At 47.6% G+C, this 13,326-nt stretch overlaps 1 protein-coding gene across 3 annotated transcripts in view; it reads left to right on the top strand.

Moving 5' to 3' along the window:
• Positions 1-282: 282 nt before the first annotated feature.
• The window catches only part of lgmn (legumain), an 88,493-nt gene continuing 75,449 nt past the window's right edge, over positions 283-13,326 (top strand). For 2 of the 3 annotated variants that reach the window (XM_072492364.1, XM_072492382.1), the window contains exon 1: positions 283-456. The gene's annotated coding sequence lies outside the window, so the exon portion shown is untranslated. Of the gene's footprint in view, positions 457-4,437; positions 4,461-13,326 lie in introns of those variants that run through there. The other variant, XM_072492373.1, reaches the window with a different exon arrangement.

The following is a 13,326-nucleotide window of genomic DNA, read 5'->3' as shown; positions in this document are numbered from 1 at the left end:
ATGCAATTTGGAATGCAACATAATATTAAAGCAAAAAATTTTTAAAAAACCGATTAGTAAATTCTCAGTTTAAAAAAAAAACTTTCCCCCATCGGGCAACTTTTTAATTGCTGGACAGTGACTCACGAATCCATAGCATTGGCTTATTTTTAAAAATCCTTTATTTCCCCAGGAAGATGTAGACCTTCCCCCTCCTTACCTGTATCTAACAAAAAAAATTGATGCACGACACCAGTTTTATTGAATGTGTATGCTTTAATTAGAAACAATCCCCTCCTCCCGCCCTCCCTTCGCCTGTGGCCAGGAATTTGCTGCGAGGGTTTGACTGGTTGTTTTCAATGTCAGTTCGGTGGCCAGTTCCTCTTTCACTGGAGCAGACAGCAGACGCTGCGCAGACTGACAATCAGTGCGACCGAACGACCCAGGGGCGGGGAGAGAGAGCGCCAAGTTATTCCGGTAGGTAAGGGAGGGGGGGGCTATGCCTCTCGACACCTCGAGAAAGGCTTCAAAGGGTCTTTGAAACGTAAGGTGACGGAAGAAGCCAGGACTCTTTTGCTGTGTGCTTTTAAGGGCTGTGTGCGTTTGTCAAGGTGTTCTTTATACAATAACACGACGAAACCAAACCAGTGGCAATCTGAAGGCTCGTTTTGTTGCTGTCGGAATCCTTTCGTTTTATTTAAAACGCTCGTTTTAAATGAGGATCTAGTGTTTTATAAGAAATGCAGAATCTAGTGACTCCCTGACAATAACAAGGGGCAGTATTGCGCAATACTTGGAGATTTGTCAAGGCGGAATGTTCTAATTTAATATTCTTTGTGTATGAGCGTTTAATGCTCTTCGTTTCCTGGCACAGTAAAGCCTTATTACCGACTGCCTTCAGGAAAAATGTATTTAAAAAATAATCTTCTTGGAAATCAGAAAGAAAGCAGCAATAGCGAAATGCTGGAAATGTGCACTTGGGGCCCTTCTGGTAACGGGTTGATGTTTTGTTGAAAAGTTCTAGTCTCCATTAGAGCTGTCCAGAGGTTACAGGTGAAACATTACCTAATTCTTTCTCTGTCTTATCTGTTTCCAGCTGTCTCCCTTTGTTTTCCTGGTCTTGTTTTGAGTTGTTCCAAAGAACATGTAAAAAAAGGTGGAATATGTTTTGAGCTGGTGATGGACCTTCTTTCCCTCCTCGTTCTTCAGCCCCTTCGCCTTTACGGTTCTCTGTAGAAACCCAATCATACTGCATAGAGGGGCGACTTAATCATGGGTGACGAGACCCACAATTTTCAGACTGCTCAGAATAAGCACTATTGATGTAATCCCCGCCATACCTTTCAATAAGGTTACGTCTGAACTTCTATCTCAATTCCCCCTTCTCGCACTATCCCCATTCCTTAAGTATCCAAGACTCTCGGAATGTCTGACTTGAACATACTCAATGACTAATCATCTACAGCCCCCCGAGACAGAGAATTCCAAAGTTTCACAACCCTTTGAGTAAAGGAGATTTTTCCTCATTTTGGCACTACTTGATTGACTCCCTGTTCTGAGAAAGTAGTTCCCCATTGTTTTGGGGAATAATAAACCATTGAAGATGTGGGGAAGAAAGGGGCTGTTTTAACCAGCCAGACCAGTTGGGATTCGGGAAGGTGTGACTGTAAAGTAAAACTTTAAAACATCTGTAAGTTTCACTTTAACAGTGCAATAATGTACTTTTTCGTGATGCTGTACTATTTGCGGGTTTGCAGTGTTGCTGTCAGTAAGTTGAATGGTGAGCTTATTGGGTAGATGCTTGGAGGCTGTTAAACCAGACTGGGGAACTACTGTCTCAGAACAGGGAGTCAATCAAGTAGTGCCAAAATGAGGAAAAATCTCCTTTACTCAAAGGGTTGTGAAACTTTGGAATTCTCTGTCTCGGGGGGCTGTAGATGATTAGTCATTGAGTATGTTCAAGTCAGACATTCCGAGAGTCTTGGATACTTAAGGCATGGGGATAGTGCGAGAAGGGGGAATTGAGATAGAAGTTCAGACGTAACCTTATTGAAAGGTATGGCAGGGCAGGCACGAGGAGCTGAATGGCTTACTCCTGTTACTCTAAGCCCCTTTAATAAAGCCCATGTAAAAATCTGTGTGTCTTTTCGAGAATGCAAAATTTAGGACTTCCGGTGGCGGCTATGAAGGAGTAAGTCGCACATTTGGTGGCTCCCGCTGTGGTCGGACTTTTGGACCTTTCCCCCGTTTTTCTACCGAACTCTAATTGTAAGACAGATATTAGTGGCAATTGTTTACTGAATTCCCACTTCGGTGCATGGAGAGAAAGACTAGAAGTGTTCGTAAGGGCAGAAACAAAAAGACAGAGAAGGCTTGGGCTGTAGCTGCAACAGAGGACAGCATGGCGGAGGTTCGGACTCTGGCTTGTCGACCCAGCAGTCTATGGAGCAGCTGATGCAAATAATTCAGGAAGGCTTTGTTACACAGAAATGGGACTGCTTGGACCCAATAAAAGAGTTGATTGAGCGGTTGGAGCATAGATTGGATGCCCAGGATCGGGCGAGCCAGAAGGTGGAGAAGGTGCTGGCTGAGCAGGAGGAACATCAGACTGCGGTGGAGCTGGAGGTGGGGATGCTGAGGGACCAGCAGAAGAAGCTCCTGGAGAAGGTGGGAGGACCTAGAGAATAGGTCCCGCCGGCAGAAGCTAAGAATCGTCGAGCTCCCGGAGGGGTCCCACGGAACGGACACTGGGGAATACATCGCAGACATGTTTGTGAAGCTGCTGGTGGATGGGGCGTTCTCCCGGCCCTTGGAGATGGATAGGGCTCACAGAGCACTCGCGAGGAAGCCGCGAATGGGAGACCCCCCGAGGGCAATGGTGGTGAGATTCCACAGGTTCTCTGATAAGGAGCGCATTCTGCAGTGGGCCAAGCAGACACGGAGCTGTAAATGGGACAGTAGCATCCTGCAGGTTTACCAGGACCTGCGTGTAGAGGTGGCCAGGAGGAGAGCAGGCTTCAACCAGATCAGGTCGATCCTTTTAAAGAAAAAGGTGAATTTTGGACTGTTATACCCAGCCCGTCTCTGGGTCACACATGAGGATCAGCACTTCTACTTCGAGTCGCCTGAGGACGCGTTGGACATTGCGAAAAAGAAAGGGCTGGTGATGGATTGAGAACTTTTGAACTTGGCTGCAACATTCATGTTTATGTTTTTTGTCTTTGTTTCTCTGTTTTTGTAAAAAGCTTCTCGTTTTGTATTTCATGATGGAAGATGTTGGTTATGCCGTTTGCATTGATTTGGAACCAGCGGTAGAACTGAGTAAGTTAAGGTTTCCATTTGCACTGTTGGGGGATAGAGGTGTGCTTGTTTAGATCTTGGTGTTTTTCTGTTGGGCAATTGTGTGGGGATTGTTTGATGTTGATTGTTTGTATGGGGGGGGGAAACAATAGGTGGGAGACTATCTGGCTCCGGGGATGGTGGCCACCAAGCTAGCTGAGCGAGCTAGCTCTCGGAAGCACAGTGGGGGGGAGGGGGTGCATATGTTTGGTTTAGTAAAGGGGTTGGGTTACAGCGTGTTGTTACAAGGGGGGGGGGGGTGAATGTTCTGCTGACAAGGGAGGGACTTGGGCTGAGGGACAGAGAGGAGGTTGGGGGCAGGGGCTGCCTGGGGATGGACCAGTGGAGGCGCAGAGCACTGGCTGGAGGAGGGCCTAAAAAAGGGAATGGCTGATTGGCGGAGGAGGGGGTCAATGAGCTCCCCAACTAGGCTGATCACCTGGAATGTTCGAGGGTTAAATGGGCCGGTGAAGAGGGCACGTGTGTTCGCGCATCTTAAGGGATTGAAGGTGGACATGGTGATGTTGCAGGAGACGCACCTTAGAGTAACGGACCAGGTTAGACTCAGGAAAGGCTGGGTCAGTCAGGTCTTTCACTTGGGACTAGATTCAAAGACTAAAGGGGTCGCCATCCTGATCAATAAGCGGGTGGTGTTTGAGGCGGGTAAAATAGTCTTGGATGTGGGAGGTCGGTACATTATGGTCAGTGGGAAGCTAGAGGGGGTGCAGGTAGTACTAGTCAATGTGTATGCGCCAAATTGGGATGATGCAGAGTTTATAAAGATGATGCTGGGAAGATACCTGACCTGGACCCGCACAGGTTGGTCAATGGGAGGGGCCTTCAATACAGTTATTGACCCTGGCTTGGACCGGTCAAGCTCATAAACGGGCAGGCTGCCAGCCATGGCAAAGGAACTAAGAGGATTCATGGAGCTGATATGGGGGTGGGGGGGTGGGGGGGTGGATTCATGGAGATTTGGGCAACCGAGGGTGAAGGAGTTCTCCTTTTACTCACACGTGCATAAAGTGTACTCCCGGATTGATTTCTTTATTTTGAGCAGGGCCTTGCTGGCTGGGGTGGTGGACACTAGGTACTCGGCGATCGCAATCTCAGATCATGCTCCGCACTGGGTTGACTTGCAGGTTAGTAAAGACAGTAACCAGCGCCCGCACTGGAGGTTGGATGTGGGACTTTAGGCGGATGAAGGGATGTGCGAGCGGCTGAGGAAATGTATTCAGAGCTACCTGCAGGTCAATGACACGGGGGAAATTTCAGCAGCGCTGGTCTGGGAAGCACTGAAGGCGGTGGTCAGGGGGGAGCTGATCTCGATTCGGGCCCATAGGGAGAAGGTGGACAGGGCAGAAACGGACCGACTGGTAAAGGAGATACTACAGATTGATAGGTATACAGAGACCCCAGAGGCAGGGCTTTTAAGGGAATGGCGGAGGTTACAGGTGGAATTTAGCTTGCTGACCACAGGGAGGGCGGTGGAGCAGCTGAGAAAGGCGAGGTGGGGCGATCTATGAACATGGCGAGGAGGTCAGCAGAATGCTTGGACAGCAGCTTAGGGCGAGGGAAGCAGCTAGGGAGATAGGGAAAGTAAAGGATGGAGATGGGAACCTGGTTGGTGATTCAGTAGGGGTGAATAAGGCATTTAGGGATTTCTACAGCAGGCTGTACAGGTCGGAACCTCCTACGAGGCCGGAGGGGATGAGGCACTTCTTGGCGGGGCTGAATTTCTCAAAAGTGGACGGGAAGCGGATAGAAGGGCTGGGGGCCCAAATCGGGCTGGATGAGATGGTGGAGGGCTTGAAGGTCATGCAGGCGGGTAAGGCCCCGGGTCCGGGCGGGTACCCAGTGGAGTTTTATAAAAAGTTCTCTGGGATATTGGGGCCGGTGTTGTTGAGGATGTTCAATGAGGCAAGGGAAAGAGGGGTGTTGCCCCGACGATGTCACGGGCAACAATTTCGCTGATTCTTAAGCGGGACAAGAACAGATCGATCTCCCTGTTGAATGTAGATGCCAAGTTGCTGGCCAAAATCTTATCCTCCAGGATTGTGTTCCGGACGTTATTGGGGAGGACCAGACGGGGTTTGTTAAGGGCAGGCAGTTGGTGGCCAATGTAAGAAGGCTGTTAAATGTGATCATGATGCCCCCGGAAGGTAGGGAAGTGGAGGTAGTGATCACAATGGATGCAGAAAAGACTTTTGATCGGGTAGAATGGGATTATCTGTGGGAGGTACTGGGACGGTTCGGATTCGGGCGGGACTTTATTGACTGGGTCAGGTTACTGTATCAGGCTCCTGTGGCAAGTGTACGGACGAATAGGACAACATTGGCCTATTTAGACTGCACCGAGGGACGAGACAGGGATGCTCCCTCTCCCACTGTTGTTTGCGCTGGCTTTTGAGCCGTTGGCAATTGCTCTGAGAGCCTCGAGAGGCTGGACTGATCCTTGGGGGGGGGGGGGGGGGGGGGGGGGGCGGCGGCGGCACCGAGTACCAAGTTACGCTCTATGCGGATGATCTGTTTCTGTACGTTTCGGACCCAATCGAGGGAATGGAAGAAATCATGAGAATTCTAGGGGATTTTGGTCGGTTTCCGGGGTTTAAGCTTAATATGGGAAGAGTGAGATGTTTGTGGGCCAGGCGAGGGGACAGGAGAGGCGACTGGGAGAGCTGCTGTTTAGGTTAGTAGAGGGATGCTTAAGGTACTTGGGCATCCAAGTGGGAATGGGATCGGCGGCAAAAATTGAATCTGGCCCGGCTAGTGGACCAAATGAAGGACTATTTTCGGAGATGGGAGGCGCTGCCGTTGTCTCTGGCTGGGAGGGTGCAGACGGTGAAGATGACGGTCCTCCCGAGATTCCTATTTGTATTTCAATGTTTCCCCATCTTTATTCCGGGGTCCTTTTTTAAGCGGGTCAACAGAGTGATCACGGGCTACGTCTGGGTTGGCGAGGGGAAACAAATTCAGGTATCTGCAGGTGCGGGACTTCCTTCGTAAACAGATGTCCACCTTCCCGCTCCTACTGCTAAGGGGGATTCAGGACAGGGTCGTTTCCAGAGGGTGGGTAGGAGAAGGGAGCGTCTCGGACATCTATAAGGAGTTAATATAGCCATGATCAGGAAGTGGGTTGGGGGGGGGTCGGCATGGGTGCGTATGCAGGCAACTTCATATAAGGGCACCAGTCTGGGGGCGTTGGTAACTGCGCCTCTGCCGTTCCCGCCGGCATGATACTCCACCAGTCCAGTGGTGGTGGCGGCCCTGAGAGTTTGGGGCCAATGGAGGAGGCATGTGGGAGCATTGGTCTGGGCCCCAATCTGTGATAATCACCGGTTTGCCCCGGGAGTTATGGACGGGGGGGTTCGGTTATGGCGGAGAGCAGGGATTGAGAGGATGGGGGATATGTTTACAGAGGGGAGCTTTCCGAGTGTGAGGGCGTTGGAGGAAAAGTTTGGGTTGGCGAGGGGAAACAAATTCAGGTATCTGCAGGTGCGGATGATCTGTAAATCCTTCGTAAACAGATGTCCACCTTCCCGCTCCTACTGCTAAGGGGGATTCAGGACAGGGTCGTTTCCAGAGGGTGGGTAGGAGAAGGGAGCGTCTCGGACATCTATAAGGAGCTGATGGGGTCAGAGGAGACGCAGACCGAGGAGCTGATGCGTAAGTGGGAGGAGGAGCTGGGAGGTGAGATAGAGGATGGTCTATGGGCGGACGCATTGAGTAGAGTCAACACATCCGCAACATGTGCCAGGCTCAGCCTGATACAATTTAAGGTTGTTCACCGGGCTCACATGACAGTGGCCCGGATGAGCAGATTCCTTGGGGTGGAGGACAGGTGCGCAAAATGTGCGGGAGGACCGGCGAACCATGTCCACATGTTTTGGACATGTCCAAACCTTCGGGGATTTTGGCAGAGGTTTGCGGATGTCATGTCCACGGTGTTAAAAACAAGGGTGGCGCTGAGTCCAGAGGTAGCGATTTTCGGGGTGTCAGAAGACCCGGGGATCCAGGAGGAGAAAAAGGCAGGTGTTCTGGCCTTTGCTTCCCTAGGAGCCTGGAGACTGATACTATATAGCATGGAGGGACTCCAAGTCGGAGACCTGGCTGTCGGACATGGCTAGCTTTCTCTGTTTGGAGAAAATCCAAGTTCGCCTTGAGAGGGTCACTGTTAGGGTTCACCCGGAGGTGGCAACCGTTCGTCGACTTCTTTGCGGAAAATTCATCGTCAGCAAATCGGGGGGGGGGTGTTTAGATTTGAATAGGGGGTCAATAAGGGTGGGACCTGTATGAAAGGTAAATGGCTTTTGCACTATGTTTATGGTTTCATGTATATTGTTTATTTTGTTACTGTACCAAAAATACCTCCATAAAATGTTTATTTAAAAAAAAAGAATGCCGAATTTATTTATTAAGTTAAGCTCACTCACAGTGAAACAATTACTATTTTCTTTTGAGGCTGAAAGTCCGATTCCTGACTTTAAAACATGTTGATGAAATCCGTCTGACTATTCCGGCGGTTGGGAAACAATTATTTTCGCTCTTTTATTCCTTTTTTAATTTGAAGTGTGTCACATGGGCAATATGCACCTGATGTCCTTTATCAGAATTAATTCCTGGTAGAGTTGAGCTACTCTGGTAATGTGCAGCTTTACAAAGATAGGAGCCTTGGACAATGCCATGATTTTGGATTTTTAACTATTTGGCTTATCATGTAAATTAAGCCAACTTTTTAAAGATGGTGCTGTGAATTGAAATTAACCCACAAGTGATTCAATCCCCATAACATGTCAACTGCTGGAATTGCAGATTTGTTCCACATGAAATATTTGTCAGAAATGCTGTTTCTCACATGCATCTACTTGTGGTTTATTAACATTCATTTTTCCCCCAAGGGTTGTCGGAGGGCAGTGCCAGAGTTGGATAGAAGCTCCACTGGCCATTCATCAACATATCAATTCACTGGTTAGGCCTCAACGGCAGTATTATGGCCAATTCTGGGCACTACATCTATAAATCTCTACTTTCATCTTCTTCGAATGGTACCTGGGATGAGCACCTTGTGTTATAGGGAGAGAAGCTGGAATTGTTCCTGGAGAAAATTGAGAGATTGAATGAGGTGTTGCCATGAGTGGAAATCCACTGACTAGAAGCAGTTTCTGTAAGAGATTTAGAGATTTGAGTGTATGTTTAAAAAGAAAAATTTTGCCAGGCCATTTGTGGGGGGGGGGGGGGGGGGGGGAGTGGGAATCATTGGCCAGCCCTTTCAGAGAGTTGCCATAGCAATTGGTCGAATGGCCTCCTGCGTGATTCTATGATTCAATGAATGCAGCTTTCATTATTAAATGTCAGCGGGTTTAGTTTGCCGAATAGCTGCAAAGCTTGTTGTTGAAAACCTACTCTGGAGCAGGTGCTGTCCAACCTGCTTTCATTTTCTGCTTTTTAACTGCAGGAGTAGTTTCTAATGTTAGAGATGAGTAATCGCCAGTATTTGCTAGTCTCCGCAGTGAATAGGTTTTAGAGTGGTATGCCCTTTATTATCTATGACAACAGATTGAAATTCATTGAAAGCTATATTTTTGTTCATATTTTCATGTAAACCAGCAAGCTAATTTATGTTACAAATGACCTTCTGTCTCGATCATTTAACACTCCTTTTTTTGAGGTGGGCAGATGGAAATAACCATGGGTGGCGATCGTGTAAAATTGCAGAAAGAGATTCTGTTGTTTCACTGAGTCTTTGACTGGGCAGTTTATCAAAATATTGATCACCGAGAATCTGCTTACTAGAGGAAATAATGATGTGGAGACTATTATGTGGAGACCAGCAATTTGCAATGCCATGCAACACAGAACATGTTGATTAAGCCCAGAACGTTTTGATCAAAGAGGCCAGTTAGGAGGCTGCAAACATTGCTCTGATCTATTGTGTTTATTACAGTTTTAAAAAAATATGCTGTTCATTCAAAGTGTGCTGAGATTTGAAAAGAGGCCAGAAATGCAAGCTAGATGTACCATCTTCATAATAGCAAACCTCCAGTGATATTATGCTTATCCCATTGGATGGTACTTTTTTTTTATTTTGTTGAAACAGTAAGGAGATTGTGGCATCTCCAGACCACTGATTTTTATAGTGAGCGAACAAGTGAAATAGATCTTGGTATTCTGATTTCTGTTCGAAGTTCTGAATTTCCCGATTTGTTCTATTTTTCTGTGGAGACTGGTAATCAAGGGCGTTGATAATTATATGTTCCATTACTTAGGTACTCCATTTCTAATCTACTATCTTCCCTTTAAACTGAAGATACATAGCAGGTAGATAGCGGACATTTGGTAATGGTATTGGACAAAACAGCATTGGTTTGGGGCTGTTGGAATCTGGTATAATGTTAATAGGGATCTTAAGAGTGCAGCACTGGAAGGAGTCATCCTGTGACTTGGTTGGAAGTCCTGTAGATTGGCAGCAATGAGTGAGCGATTTGGAGGGTTGTCAATAGTGGTGGTTCAGAGGAGGGAAATTCCAGGTGTTTCATAGAGCTGCAGTGATTCTTGGGAGCAGTGAGGTAGGAAGACTGAGACTTTGCAATGCCAATAGGCAGGAAGTCCTTGTTTGTTGTTAGCACTGTGGAGTAATGTTGTTAGTACTGTGGGGTAATGTTGTTAGTACTGTGGAGTAATGTTGTTAGTACTGTGGAGTAATGTTGTTAGTACTGTGGAGTAATGTTGTTCGGCAACAGTTGAGGGTTTTAACATTGGATTGTACTGAGGTGAGGCCGAGGAAGAATTGACTTCGATGTCTTTCATTAATTTGTCATGCTGTTTGTTCGGCACACATTTGTTTAAAAAAAAAATTTAGAGTACCCAATCGTGGGCGGCACGGTATCACAGTGGTTAGCACCGTTGCTTAACAGCAGCTGGGTCCCAGGTTCAATTCCCACTTGGGTCACTGTCTGTGCTGAGTCTGCACGTTCTCACTGTGTCTGCATGGGTTTACTCCGGGTGCTCCGGTTTCCTCCCACAAGTCCCGAAAGATGTGCTGTTAGGTAATTTGGACATTCTGAACTCCCTCTGTGTACCCGAACAGGCGCCGGAATGTGACGACCGGAATGTGGCGACTGGGGGATTTTCACAGTAACTTCATTGCAGTGTTAATGTAAGCCTGCTTGACAAAAGATTATTTTTTTCCCAATTAAGGGGCAATTTAGCGTGGCCAATCCACCTAACCTGCACATCTTTGGGTTGTGGGGGGAGAAATCCACGCAGACACAGGGCGAATGTGCAAACTCCACACCGACAGTGACCCAGGGCAGGGATCGAACCCGGGTCCTCGGCGACGGCACACATTTGTGGATGAACAGATATCTCCTTCAACTAAAATTGGGAAGACCATTCTCTTTGGTCCCTGCTACATACTCCATCTCTCTCCCTGACCATTGCCTGAAGCTGAAACAAACTGTTACTTTTGCATCCTCCTGGCCTATGAGATGAACCTCCAACTGCATATCTGCTCCATCAGCAACCGGTTGCCTTCCAACTCTGTAACATAGCCTGTCTCTCACCCAGCCTGCCTCTCATCCTTACCTCATATGCTGCTGAAATCAACATTCTGTGGCTTTGTTATGAAACTTGATCATTCCAAAGCCTCTGATCTATCATCTTTCATAAACATGAGCTCATCCAAACCTCTGTCCATATCCTAACTTGGAACAAATCCTGTCTGCCATAATCCATTTCCTCACTGAACAGTTGCTCCCATCCTGACCGTGCATTTGCTTTTAAAACTCCTCTCCTGCTTCATGTCCCTCCAATTCTGTATAACCTCCTCCAGTCCCATAACCCTTTCAGGTCTCTATGCTCCTCCAATTCAATTCGTCGACCATAAGATATAGGAGCAGAATTAAGCCATTCGGCCCAGCAATTCTGTTCTGCCATTCAATCATTGCTGATAGTTTTTTCACCCCCACTCTCCTGCCTTCTCCCCATAACCCCTGATCCTTCTATCATGAACCTATCTATCTCCGTCTTAAAGACATTTACTAATTTGGCCTCCACAGCCTTCTGCGGCAAAGAGTTTCACAGATTCACCACCCTCTGGCTGAAGAAATTCCTCCTCATCTCTGTTTTAAAGGATCGTCCCTTTAGTCTGAGATGATGTCCTCCTCTGGTTCTAGTTTCTCCTATAAGTGGAAACATCCTCTCCATGTCCACTCTATCCAGGCCTCGCAGTATCCTGTAAGTTTCAATAAGATTCCCCCTCATCCTTCTAAACTCCAACGAGTACAGACCCAGAGACCTCAACCGTTCCTCATATGACGAGCTGTTCATTCCAGGGATCATTCTTGTGAACCTCTTCTGGATCCTTTCCAAGGCCAGCACATCGTCCTTAGATACGGGGCCCAAAACTGCTCACAATACTCCAAATGGGGTCTGACCAGAGCCTTATACAGCCTCAGAAGGACATCCCTGGTCTTCTATTCTAGCCCTCTTGACATGTGCTAACATTGCATTTGCCTTTCTAACTGCCAACTGAACCTGCACATTAACTTTGAGAATCTTGAACAAGGACTTCTAAGACCTTTTGTGCTTCTGATTTCCTAATTTCCCCATTAAGAAAGAAGTCTATACTTCCATTGTTCCAAAGTGCATAGCCCACACTTTTCCATATTGTATTCCATCTGCCACTTCTTTGCCCACTCTACTGGCCTATCCAGGTCCTTCTGCAGCCCCCACTTCATCAATACGACCTGTCCCTCTGCGTATCTTTGTATCATCTGCAAACTTAGCAACAGTGCCTTCAGTTCCTTCTTCCAGATCACTAATGTATATTGTGAAAAGTTGTGGTCCCAGCACAGACCCCTGAGGCACACCACTAGTCACCGGCTGCCATCCTGAAAAAGAACTCTTTATCCCCACTCCCTGCCTTCTGCCAATCAGCCAATCCTCTATCCATGCCAGGATCTTGCCCTTAACACCATGGGATTTTAACTTATTTAACAGCCTCCTATGCAGCACCATGTCAAATGCCATCTGGAAATCTAAATAAATCACATCCACTGGTTCTCCTTTGCTTAAATTCCTTGTCACCTCCTCAAAGAACTCTGAACAGATTTGCCAGACGTGACCTCTCCTTGACGAAGCCGTGCTGACTCAGTCCTATTTTACCATGCACTTCCAAGTACTCCGTGATCTCATCTTTAATCATGGACTCCAAAATCTTACCAATGACCGAAGTCAGGCTAACCGACCTATAATTTCCGGTCTTCTGCCTCCCTCCCTTCTTAAACAGGGGTGTTACATTAGCCATTTTCCAGTCCTTGTTGCCTCGAGCATCTGACTTTAATCACTCCACCACTATAAGGTGCTATATAAATGCAAGTTGTTAGAGGAACAGGAGTAGGCTATTGCCCATCGCGTCTGCTCTTCCATTTATTTACCTCAACACCACTTTATCTGCATATCCCTTGATACCGCTGAGGTCTATCGATTGTTCGCTCAACCATTTGAGCTTCCACAGTCCTCTGGTGTAGAGAATGCCAAAGTTCATGACCCTCTTAGTGTAGAAATACCTCTTAATCTTTGTTTTAAATAAGCTTATGCCTCCTGATTTTTACTTGCCAGCCAGGGGAAACATCTTGGGCAGGATTCTCCATTTAGGAGAGTTAAGATCTCTTGCTGGTGGAAGGTTGCTGTAAATGCACACTGCTGCTGAGAGCGCTGGAGATGATCTATTCCGGATATGCCAACGATCCTGCACGCGAGCAGTGTATAGCCGCTCGCTTCCCGGCCTCTGCAGAACCAGAATCTACAGGAGAGGGTGTCGGTGACATTCCAGAGCTTGCAAGGTCAGCTGGAGGAGTCCACTCGCTTTCAGGCACAGGAGATGTTGGTGACCGTGCATGGCACCCAGGCCTACACTGAGGTTGACGCTGCGGTGGAAGGCCTGGGGCAAGACATCAGAGCCATGTGTGAGGATGTCCAGTGCTTGGGGCACACTTGTGTTGTCCA

Source organism: Scyliorhinus torazame, chromosome 2 (assembly GCF_047496885.1).
Source record: "Scyliorhinus torazame isolate Kashiwa2021f chromosome 2, sScyTor2.1, whole genome shotgun sequence".
Taxonomy (NCBI): Eukaryota; Metazoa; Chordata; class Chondrichthyes; order Carcharhiniformes; family Scyliorhinidae; genus Scyliorhinus; species Scyliorhinus torazame.
The sequence above is the reverse complement of the archived record's forward strand: the minus strand, read 5'-3'. Positions and strand labels throughout refer to the sequence as shown.